At 41.2% G+C, this 12,684-nt stretch overlaps 1 long non-coding RNA gene across 1 annotated transcript in view; it reads left to right on the top strand.

The window, feature by feature from the left end:
• The window catches only part of LOC128936121 (uncharacterized), a 67,305-nt gene that overhangs the window by 22,225 nt on the left and 32,396 nt on the right, over positions 1-12,684 (top strand). The window lies entirely within an intron of this gene.

Genomic DNA, 12,684 nt, shown 5'->3' with positions numbered 1-12,684 from the left:
TTATCTCTCACTAAGAAAAGACTTTCAGAGAGAAATAAACAAGTGTCTGCCTGTATGAACTAGTAAAGGGAAAATACAATGAAAAATGAACTTGTATTATTTAAACAGTGTGACATGACAAACTGCAAGTGCTGCTCACACCTAGCCCTCTGAGAGCAGCTTGCTTTGTTGATAAGCTTTGATTGAACCTGAACCTTTAGTTGCTGAACCTATTTTTGTGAATAAATTACATTTTGCAGTGGCATGATATTATAACTCTCCAGATTTGTTGGGATGAAATCGCACAAATGAACACAGAGACAAGGCCAAGTTGGCATCAGTGTTGTGAGTGCTGTCAGCTCTCTGGGGTTCGTTACTCCAGTTTGGTGCAGAGGCTGAGCAGTCCCATCACTGCAGTCCTGGAGAGGCTGCCTGGGGGCTCAGGGCTGAGTGAGGCTGGGGTAACACCTGCAGACCTGGTGTGCAGCTTGTGGGGGCTTGGCTGGGCTGGGTTTCACCAAGGGAGGTTAAGGAAGCTCATGCATTGAGGTGCCTGTGCAGTGTTCCAGCCCTTCCTGCAGGGCTCAGGGTGCACAGCTGGCTTTGTGCACTCTAAACTTCCACTGAGGTGTGATTGCAGACCAGCAAAGGGGTAACTGCAGGCAGATCCAGGTACCCAGCTGTTCTCAGCTCGAGATGCTGATGGTAAATACCAGATGGCACAGATACCCAAAGCAGGCCCAGTTATGAAATTCATCTCTGTGGCAATGTCTTGTTTAGTCTGGTTTGTTGGAAGAACAAGAGTTGACAGCATCTTCCTTGATGGTTCAAAAGGAACAGTCCTTTCCAGAAGAGGCAGAGGGCTGCAAAGTAAACACAGGGAGTTACGAGATGAACATAAAACTAACGTAACATGGGAATTCTGAATCTATTTATCTGTTCTCATTGACGTGGTTGTGCTTATTGTGGAGGGTCTTGACCTCACATTCAGCTTAAAAACACAAGCCTGGGAATAACAGCAGTGCAGAACTTCAGGCATGGCAGGATTTCTTACATTTGGTACATCTAAGTACATGAGTTACCTTCTGTGTGGCTGAAACAGCAGGGTAGGAAGAGAGGTAGAGGGACAGTAACTGTCCATACAACCTGCATGGAAGTTCTGAATGTAGCTGATGGAGCTTTCTCACATTTCCACAACTGCATTTCAACCTCCTTTATCAGGGCTGGCAAAGCAAGTTTCAGTAAATTAGATTATAAGGAAAGAGTGGGTGCCAAAAGAGTGCAGTCCCTGAGCTCCCAGAGGGGAACACAGAGTATCAGCCAAAATAGGACAGGGCAGGTAGCAGTGTTTTGTGGGGAAATGGGAAAGATAATGAGGGAAAAAAAGAGAAAGTCAATTAACTCACATTTCACAGAAGTATCTTTTTTATTATAAAGAAAGCAGAAGTAAACAGGAGGAGGAATAAACGAAAAGTAAAAAGATACAACAGGGTATTAGTAGGGGATGTAGAGAAAAGAAATAAAGAAACATGGTAAAGGAAGAAAATGAGATGTTAATCTCTGGCCAAGGGTAAAGTTTATCCCTCCAGCAGCATAGCTGGGGGTTTGCTTCTCTTTTTTGCCTCTGAGTGCTTCTTTAAAGCAGAGAGCTAAGCAGGCACCAGGCTGTTTAGAGTGGTTGCCTGTCATTTGAGCTTCTCAAGTACTCTGCTGTTTCCCTGTCTAAAATTCTTCAGCTGCAAACATTGTCCGGCCATGGTTGTGTTGTTAGAGGCTTGGAGAAAATAGACAGTCTGGGATCACTTCTTATTACAGTAATACTTTTCATGTATTTTAGAAAATACATTGTGGCAAGCATCGAAAAGAATATTGAGGCAAATTAGGAAAAAAAAAAAAGGCAAGTTCAAAAAGCTGTTTCATTCTTTGAAGGACTTGATGAGGGAGGGGATAAAGGAGAACTGGAATTTGTACAACTCCAAGAGGCTGGCTGCATTCCTTTGTCAGTATTTTTATTGACTCTCACTTCCAAAGAAACAATGATGCTTCAAGCTGTTCTCTGCAGCCTGGATATACCTTGCTGACCTAAGGAGGCACAATGCTCCACAGCTGTTAGCAAGGGTCCTGTGTGGTGTTTGAACTGCAACAAAAGAGCTGGGATCATACTTCTCTCACTCTGAAGTGCAATTGTTTCCATGCCTTTCCAGTTTGGAGTAACAGCATTTCACACATTAGAAAGGCCATAATGTAATTTATTATCCCTGGCTCTGGGGTAATTTATTTTTGTTTTGACATTTTTCATTTTACTGTTTTATCTTTTCTCAGTCAAGGAATAGAGGAGTAGGAGTCAGAGTTTCTGCTTTTGATATTTGTAAATTTGCCAGCAAAGTTTAACTTAATGTGTGTATGAGTTAAAGTCAGACTGGTAGTGACTCTATAATGACAAATAGCTGAAGAGAACACAGGACTTGTATTCACTTTGGGATCAGTCAGAATCTGCAGGCAAGGATCTTACATGTCCATCATTGCCATAATAGTGACAGGCAGAAAATCACTGACTGCAGGGCAGCTGCAAAAAGCAATGGGGACTATTATAGGCTCCACTTAAATAAGCATAAATATGAATTCAATAATGATTATCAACTTTTCCACTAAATCTTGTAAATGTCTGACCAGCTAGAGTGTTATTCAGGTACCTTTATTTGCTTTTAGTTACTCTGAGAAAAGATGCATAAGTTATTAATGAATTGTAACCACAGCTTTCAAATAGTTTCTATCTTGAGTTCTGAAAATGCACTGAGGCCTTAAAATTTGCAGAATACAACAAAGAAAGGTAAAAACAGTGGAAATGAGAACAAGGAGATGTGAGCAAGCAAAGATTGTTACACAGCTGGAAACTGGCCACCCAAGAAGATCTGGCAGAGAAATTAAAGTATTAATAGCATTATTAATCTACTGAGTTTTACTGCCAGTAAAATAAGTAGAGAAAGCAAGATCAAGGAGAAGTTATGAGGCAGCAACACAAATAAAGTAACAAATTTACAGTTCTCAGGGGTATTGAGATTGTGGTTCCTGTTACCAAACTGTGAGAGTACACAAGGACAGCAGCTGAGCCAAATGTCCAGATACTGCAGTTCGCAGTGGGATAAAGGGCATGACACTGTTTAAACTCTGTGCTCTTCTCATATGTGGTAAATCCTCCATGATTATTTACTACAGAGGCCAATTTTCATGGGTTTGAGGGGAGGGGTTGAATGCTGAGTTAATTAATGCATTTCTTCTACTCTCACTCTGCAGAGTTCTGGCACTGTGGCACTGGGCCACTGGGACTTGTGTCTGTTTTGCCAAAAACTAAAAGTTGTTTGCCTGATGTTCTGGAGAGATTTTCTTTCAGACAAACAACTCCTGTGATTTCTGAGACTGGCACTCATGAGGAGGCTGGGTCACAGTTCACACTCTTTGGAAGAACTGCATCTTTCCAGTCCATCACCACTCAAGGCAATGCCACACCAGGCGCTGGGAGCCTCCCTTGTGCTTCCAGCCTGTGTTTCACAGCAGTGCCTTGGCAGGAACATGTTAAGCTGTAATTAAAGGAGCATGTTTTATTTCTATGAAGAAAATTCTGCTCTGAGCCTGAGGTTTTCTATTAAAGTTCAGACTTATTTGCCAGTTTTCAGTGAAAAACTTTATTTGCTTTTTTATTTAGTTATTCTTGCCTTCCTGACAGTCACCATGACTCCATACAATGATTCTATGTCAAATTTTTCAGTATAGGCTTTTTGCAGCTAAAGAACATACTCTATGAGCATTTGGCCTCCCTGAAAATGACATGGAGCTATTCTATTTTTTATTTTATTTTGAAGTTTGATTTGTAGCATCAACTTAAAGGGCCAAAAGAGAAGGATGGGTTTGTTTGATCCACCACATATGCGTAAGAAGTGGTTGCTACTTTCCTCTCTTCTGACTGTTCCTGGTCAAGACAGGTTTAAATAGTTGGAAAACTGAAAGTCAGATAGTTTAAAAAAGATTGTCTAAACCAGGGAATTCCACAGGCTATTCCACATTAGCTGGTTTAGGAAAGGAGAGAAGAAAAACCCCAACACATTGGAGATTCCAGAGCCTCTTAGAGATTAGGGCTCTTATGGATGGATTGAGAACAGATGCACATTTCAGGCCAAAGGCCCAAGTAAATACAATAATATCTGGGACAATAACTTCAACACATAAGACTAATAAAATATCATATCTGCAGGGGAAAAAAACCATGTATTTTTTAAATAAACAGATGAGCCCCATCAAGAAAGCATGTGTAGATAGAATTTCCCAGAAGTGTGAAAGGCAGACTATGAAAAAATTATTGGGAAGAAGAGAATAAAAACAGATCAGCAGGAAAACTGAAACTCCATACATTAACTGTCAGAGAACCATCACTCCCTTTGTGATTCCTCAGAAGCACAGGAAGACACAGAGCTTCCCTCTGCTGCTTCAACTTCTTTCCTCTTAGGAAAACAGTTTGTTAGTTTAGTTTGAAAATTCACATCTGTTTTATACAAACTCCATGAGTATTTTAAACCTCAGCTATAAATGCTGTTAAGACACCATTTGCTGCTCACAGGATGGTTTATGATTGGGATCACGTACTCCCTTCTCGAATCAGGAAATTAAGCCAGAAATCCCTATCTTGATAATTATCTCTGAAATCAGTGATAAACTGAGTCTCATCTTCTGTGAGCTGGGCTCTGCCAAGGGTTCCGGGCTGCTGGTCCCTCCCAGACACTCCATGAGCTCAGGAATGTGCTGGGAATCCAAAGGTACCAGCCTCGAGAGGCAGGGAGAGTTTTGGCACTACAGGTTTATTTTTTTAGCTTGTCTGTTTGTAAGTAATTTGTTTGTTTTCAAAATCTTCCTACTTCCCCTTCCCCAAACTAACTTAAACCCAAGCAAGCATCCTGTTTAAAAGTAAATAAATAAACAAAAAATCTAGCTATGTAATCAAATCTCAAGTATGTTACTTATGTAAGTGATCTGAACTAAGTCAGCATGAAAAATCCAGAGTTTGGGCATTTTATACCAGTATGTTCTAGGTTTTGATTTTAAAAGACTTTTTTCTTGGTTTATTGTAGACTCCTTTGAAAGACAGCTGCTGTACAGGGATAGAGGATGTTGAGGTCTTTTCTAATCTCCTTCCAACACTGCAGAGCCCTGGTTTTGGGACTGTATTCAGACTTTCTTCTCTTTCTTCCTCCTGGGGTTCCTCAGGATCTCTTGGGTCTATAAAGTAAGTCCAGGGTACTTTATTTACCCTTCAGAAACTGAAGATTTGGCAATACAGGAGACTGAACCAAACCTTTTAGGTTGGTTTAATCCTGATAGATATTTTCCATGATGATTTAGGAAGCCACCATCTCTTTCTTTGATTCATAGGTGCCACTGAAGAGATGCTGATAATTCCCCACCATGAAGAACCATATCTTAAATCAGCCAAAAAGTTGAAAGAAGCTGCATCTTGCATAAGCTTTAGTGCCCTGGCTCATTGGTATTTTGAAAAATGACTGTTTTGTCCAAGCTGGATGATTGGAGTTAAACTTCAGTGGTCTTGCAGAATGAAACCTCTGTCTTTGGGGCATTTGAAATGCATGGTTGGTTTTATTTTCCTCTGATTTTTTTATGCTGGCTGTATTTACATTTTATGCCCAGATGGTTTTCTTTAACTTCTTAGTATAACTTACATGTAACATCTTGCAAAAGCTTTGTTTTCTTGATTTATGCCTCTGTGTTTGAATAGTTTGAAAACTTTGCTAGGGCACCTAATGGGGAAACTGCTTCTTTAGCACTGTGGATGGCTGTTCTCTGTCAGCAGAGAGCTGGAAACTTGTGGTTTGTGTGTGTTGTTGGACAGGATTACAGTCGTGTCATGCTGGGGGTTTAGATTTTATCCTTGAAGAAGCCTAAAACCTTTACTTTCAATTGAAAGTGTTCTTTCTTAGCACATTAATAGCTCTGAAATCAAAAATCAAGTAAGCAATTTATATTTTTCATAAGGAAACAGGTTCTTCCCCTATAGTTAAATGCCACAGGAGATGCCAAGGCCTGTATGAAAAAGATAAAGATCAAACCTATGAGCTGATAGGTGTGACGTTAACTATTCATGAAAGGAAAATCCAGCTTTAGGTAGAACTAAAAAAGCTCATTGAGTAGATAAAAAGCCTGTAAATACCACTGGCTATAACCACTTTGTACACAGGATTATCAGAAACGAAGGTTTGTAAAGAAATATTAATAGAAAATTCTAAAATTACTCTGCAATCTGATGTGCAAGTCAAATGTTCTGCATTGCAAGAGATAATTCTGTTCTATGAGTAAAAGCACCTGTTTTGTGATGGCAGCCCAAAGACCAAGGATGTACAATCCAGAAATCCATGGTGTTAAATTGAACTGGCAGCTGAGGGTGTTCTCAAAACAGAGGAATGGAGGTTTTCTCTCTTCTGCATCTGGGAAGGGCCTGAGGGCTTTTGAGATTGCTTGAAAGATTAAGTAAAATTGTGAATGAAATTATGCAGCTGGCACAAGGAATTGATTTCTTATTAATTATGACTATGCCAGTTATAAAGTGGATTAGCTGCAGTGATTAACAAGTATTTCTGTTCCATTGTTGAACAAAATGAACTGGAAATGTTCACCAGCTGTGGAGTGCTCTCAAAAGCTGCTGTTACCAGAGTTCCATTTCTTTTAGGGCAAGGAAGAGTAGAAAAGCATCTTGTTTTTGAATAATGTGAATGTAGTAGAAATTAGGCCAGGTATATCAAATTTACTGTAAATTTGCCACCTGAACTGCTGAAGTCTGAGCTGCATTAGTAAAATGAAAATATTGGCAGTTACACCTTTCCAACCCACTGCGAGCTTTTCATAGAGGAAGGAGTTCTGTGCAGTCCCAAGGAGATGAGAACTGTTCCCTCCTTTCAGTCTGAAAATCTTTCCATACACATTTGCTTGCAGCTCACAGCCCCTTCGGCCAGAGCCTAGAGGAAAATAGAATTCATTAAATTGGTTAAATTCATTGAGTTGGTAAAATGTCTTTAGAAAAGTCGGTAACAGGAGTTTTCACTAAATCAGAATTTGGAAGTTTTGTAAACCTGCTCTCTGCATTCATCTCCAACAGCAGCACATGCCAGCACTAGGAACAACCTGAGGCATGATGGGATCTGCAGCTTTGAGTGGAAGAACAAGTCTTGTTTCATTGACCACAACCTTTGTGCTTGCCAGAGTCACACAGCCCTGCAGACCAGCAGGGTTAAAGTATGAATTTTTATGAATCAATCTTATGATCAATTAATTTAGTTGGAGAATTCAAATCCTTTTAGTCTGTTAAAAAACTATTAGGATTTCATTGCTTTTAGGACTTCTTTACGTTCCTGAGTTTTTTTGAAGAATAGCACATGATTTCTCACAACAGCAGAAAAAAAAGGCTGAGGATCCATTGAAGCCATTTACTGTGCTCTGTATTATTTTTTTATTTTGGAGTTGATTGTGTTTAATGCAGACTTGTGGTCTGTTTTAAGTTGTGCTGTACTATGAAACCTTTGTCTCCCAAATGATGTTAATTCTCCCTGCATCCCATAATTGTGATTTCTCACTTGGGGGGAAGGGAGAGTACCTGTGAACACATTCCAGTTCTGTAAGGCTCCCCTCAGGAGCTCTGCTGGAACACCAGCCCTGAGCCTTCCTAGAAGAATGTGAGATGAATTTAACTTTTCAGGGGACAAAGATATTTAAAGCAATACAAGCTATGTAAAGAACTCAGGGATAGTCAACTAAATAGTTTTGTGTTGACTCCAGCTCTCTTATTGTCACACAGTGATCAAGGGGGGATATTCATGTGAGGGCACGTGAAAAAATGGCTCTTTCCCTTTGTATATCTATGGGGCTTTTTTAGACTTGGCCTTACTGCAACATAGTTACTGTTGCTGCAGTCCAATCTGGAATCTTTCCATCAGAAATGCTATTTTGGTCACTGACTTCTAAATGATCCATATCTCATTGTTCTGAAATTTGTCACATCCAGAGTTTGGGAGGCGAAGTAAATCCCATTTAATTTTAGACTGATTCTTTGCTATGCTAAACTCCAGATTTGGTTTTGTTTTGCCTTAAGATTTCTATCAATTTCTGAAGCCAGAAACATCAGGGAGTTGCAGGGGTAGGTGGCACAGTCACCTGAATGGCTCAAGTGACCTGGTGTGGGGTGTGTGCCTTGCTGCAGGCTGGGACAGGCTGTGTTCCCCACAGACAATGGCAGCAGTGCAGGGCAGGTGCCCTGGAGCCTCCCTGTAGGAATCCATGGCAGGCTGAGTTTGCACCCCTGGACTCTCAACTCCAGCTGCACTGGACACCCCGAGGGGACAGCAAACTGCTCCTGCCAAAGGGATTGAGGGAGGTGCATGAGGAGTGACACTTGTGGCACCAGTTCATGTTAAAGGTCCAGCATGTCCAGAACAGCAACTGGTGGTCCTTAATTGCTCGTTTAACCCTAAGCAAGACCTGGAAGATGCTTGGCCACGTATTGGTACCCAGCAATAGGACTGTGCTGTTTTCAGAATCCCAGGGATATCCAGAGCTTTCAGCATCCTCAAAGGCCGCTGTGATGACATGACAGGGGAGAGAAGGTGTCCCCTCCCTCGGGAAGGTGTGGCAGGTGTCCCCTCCCCAGCTGGGGACAGGTTGGGGCTGTAATTGTTGGTGGTTCCCGCAGGTGGCTCCCGGCAGCAGCTCCTCTGTCACATCGCGGTGTGCCACGTTCCAAAGGGCAGGGACAGAGACCTCAGCCCGGTTCCCACGGGAGAGCCAGCACCCAGGGAAACCCAGGGAACACGCACTGCAGGGAGGGTGTTGCAACTTCAAGAAGAAGCCCACCAGCTCTGAGAGCAAATTAATGCACTCTGTGACCAGCAACTGGTAAAGTGATCAACACGAGCAGCTGAGGGAGCTGGGGGGGGCTCAGCCTGGAGAAAAGGAGGTTCAAGGGGGACCTTTGGCTCTCCACAACTCCCTGACAAGGAGGGTGCAGTGAGCTGGGGGTTGGTCTCTTCTCCCAGGTAACAAATGCCAGGGCAGGAGCAAATGACCTCAAGTTGCATCAGGGAAAGTTTAGATGGGAGCGCAGGAAAAATTTCTGCACTGAAAGAGTTGTCAAGCTTGCCAAGTTGTTGAATAGACTACCCAGGAGAGTAGTGGAGACACCATCCCTAGAAATGTGCAAAAAAAGTGTGGGTATGGCACTTGAGGAGATGGTTTAGTGGTGAGCAAGGTGGTGGTGCTGGGTTGATCGTTGGACTTGATGACTTTAGACATCTTTTCCAACCTTAAGGGTTCTGTGATTCTCTGATTCTATATAACTATTGTCAGATCTATCCTAGAAATTCTCTCTTGATCCTGTTGTCCAGGAGGCAAGGATAAGATTTCTCTTTTTCTGGCCCCATTTTTTGCAGTGTCATTGTAATTAAACCAAGAATGGTGAGGGTGTTTTGCTTAGAGGAGCTCTTCTTACACAATGTGTTCTTGATGAACACAAAAGGAAACATCTGGTAGACAGAGCACATAGGCAATGCAACCACATTTTATAACTGATCCTGCATGGATGAATTTTCATAATGCATTAGTCACTACTGTGTGAATTAAGGTGGGGAGAAACAATGGATGTGGGCACAGAAAAGATGAGCATAGATGTTGTGATGATTCCATGGATGACAGAGATATCCAGGGGAAGAAGAGCCTGATGGCTCTCTCTGAAGACCTCCTGTGTGTAATTGTTCTGTACAGTGAGTAGCTGTGTTCTAACTTCTGTTAAATTTCCCAGAGGACCTCCTCTGGTTATTTAGAAGATGTTACTGCAGTGGAACATTCTCTGGCTGTATTTTCCTTCTTTGTACTTAAGTCTTACAGGACATATTTTTTCCCCAAAATGTTTTACCAATTCCTTTCCTTCCTAAAGGGAATTCTTCCTCTGATCATTTCTAAGCAAATCCTTTATATCATATGTTACAATCAAGCTTTCCTCCTGGTTCTATTGGTAGACTGCCACTGAATTTAACTGGACCACATTGGTGTAATTGAGAGCAGAAGATTGGTTCCTTTAATGTTTCTGCACAAGTAATCTGTTTCTCCGATCAGGATTTTTTTCACTGCTTGGAATTTCTTCAGATTTGTCAACATCTTCAGGGTAAGGAGGTTCTTCCAGTTCTAATACCACCTGAATTCTTTTTGAAGCACAGAACATGTTTCCACAGGCATGCTATTAATTATGGATATTTCCCTAATTCCACTTCTGTGAATATTGTCCAACAGTTCACATCTGCCTATCCACATCTGGTACAAATAAAAAAAGGTTTGGTGTTTTCTATATCAAACATGTAATAATGACCATTTTGCTTTTGTTATAATTTTTAAATCAAAGTTTGTAAATCCTTTTTCACATAATCTCTTAAACCTTATAATATTGGGCAGGATGAGGCAGTTTTTTTATGCTTTATTTTGCTGTATTCACTTTCTTGCTTCTGGACAAAAAGTGATTTGAGGTCTGAGACTTTTGTATAATTTTCCTTTTCAACATTTTCTCCATTTGGAGCTAAAATAACCCATAAATAACTAGAACTAAAAAAGTTGTACAAAACTTTTTCATAACTGGGATGAGTTGGAACACCAAGCACTCAGGGGCTGCAGAGGCTGTGATAGCTTTTTGTGTCTTTCCATTTGAGGAGCTCAATGCAAATGATTCCCTGTGAGCAAAGGGAGCATTAAGAGGCATTGTGGAGCTAATGGTCGAATTACTTTTTTTTAAGGAGTGTAATTTTACCTGTTCCTCCTCCCAGCCAAGGCACAAACGTGTATGTGCACAGAACCCTCTGAACTGCTGCTTGTGCCAATCTCCTAATTGCATTTGTACTTACAAGTTTGGAGATTTGAGGTAACTGTTACAGTCCTGGCTCAGCTTCCCAGGGAAGTATTGCTCTTCTCAGACTGTGGTTTCCTACCACAGGTGGGAACAACCCCGGCTCCCTTTTCCCCATGTAGGTGCTCACCTCTGTAGCTGCCAAAGCATGTTACGGAAATCAATTTTGATTTTTTTTTTTTTTTTTATTAACCATTTTGGTGGAGAGGAGGAAATCTCTGTAATGGCTTCTTTTTACAGAGGAGAAAGGACAGCAGCTCAGCTGAGTGAGCCTGTCATACTCCCAGCTGTGTGTTTGAGACAGAATGTTTAATTTGGGCATGTGCAATGACATAAGGATGTTTTCAAGAAAAAGCTGACTCTCAAGAATGATAAATCATAGACTTTTAGATACAAACACTGATTATAGCTCTATTAGTGTAAAAAGAGTGGGGAGGGCTGTTGATGTGACCTAAATTTTGCCCAGTGAATACCCCTGTAAGGTGTAGGAGGCTTTGCTTTGCAGAGGTTAAGTGTAAAGCAGAAAGTGTAATTGAAGGCTGACTCCATCAAGGCTTAGCTGTCAGTGCTGCTCCAGAATGTCTGCCCTGAGCAGCAGAACCTGAGTGGCCGTCACAGTCAGCTGGAAAACAAGACCACAGGAGGTTATGAAACAGCTCCCATGGCTCTCATCCAATCCCTCCTTTTGTTAATGGCATAAGAATCTTTGAAAAGAATCGGTCTAATATATCCCAACTAGCTCACTCTGAAGCACTTCCAGTCCTGGCTGGATTAAGAACATGCTGCTGGTGCTGTACTCAGCACTGCTTGTTCTGTCAATCAGTGAATCAAAAACATGAGGCAGATGCACGTGCACAAACCTTGTGATGCTTAAAAAATGGATTAGAGATTAATGAATTGACTCTGGTAGAATCACCTTGTTTAGCACTGGGTTTTGAGCCCTGACAATCATTAGGGACTGGCAATGAGACTTTTATAGAGAGGATTTTAAAGCTAAAATAGTCTGTACACCCATGGCACAAGAATTCTCTTTGACTACTTTGCAAAGCACCCACAAATTTGTTCAAGTGATTTCACCCCTTGTTTAACTGGCTCTTGCCCCTCTAAACCTCAGGCATTACATAAATTCAGAGCATATTCAGGCAGTTGTCATGAGTAGTCAATAGGTACCTTGATTGTGAGAAAGAAAACCACTTTTTTATGTTTAAGTACTTAAGAGGATGGCTTATAACCAAACTGTGGTAACATTACAGCTCCCTGGAAGACACAGCCTCTAAGTACTTCTACGTGACATTTATCCAGTTCCACCAGGACACTTTAAATCAGCTGTAAAAAATCTCAAAGTATCTTAAAGTCAAAAAAAACCCCACTATTGACCCTTTCATCCATGTGACTCATGGAATGCTAATAGTAAATGAAAAATAGAGGCCAGAAGTCTTAATCTGTGGCCATAATACCACACAAATCCTTAAGGTAAAATTAATGCTTTAGCAAAGTGACTTAACAACAGGAAAACTAATTCAATATGAACACTGATGAATGGGAACAAATTTGGTGATGCAAATAAAACCTAGGCAGGATCCAAAACCAGGTTGAGGTGTGTACTGCTCCCTGTGTGTGTCAGAGGGCATATACTGAAGCACTAAACCTATTAGGAATTGTGTTTTGGGGAAGATGTTGACAAACAAGATTTTATGGGTAAAAATAGGGCTAGAAAGAAAGTCTCTTCCAGCCCTAAATAACATGATTCTGTATTGGGTTTGTGT

This window comes from Melozone crissalis, unplaced genomic scaffold (assembly GCF_028551555.1).
Source record: "Melozone crissalis strain CALT ecotype California unplaced genomic scaffold, PUWL_Pcris_2 ptg000017l_1, whole genome shotgun sequence".
In the NCBI taxonomy this organism is placed as follows: Eukaryota; Metazoa; Chordata; class Aves; order Passeriformes; family Passerellidae; genus Melozone; species Melozone crissalis.
This window is presented reverse-complemented; position numbering and strand designations above follow the sequence as displayed.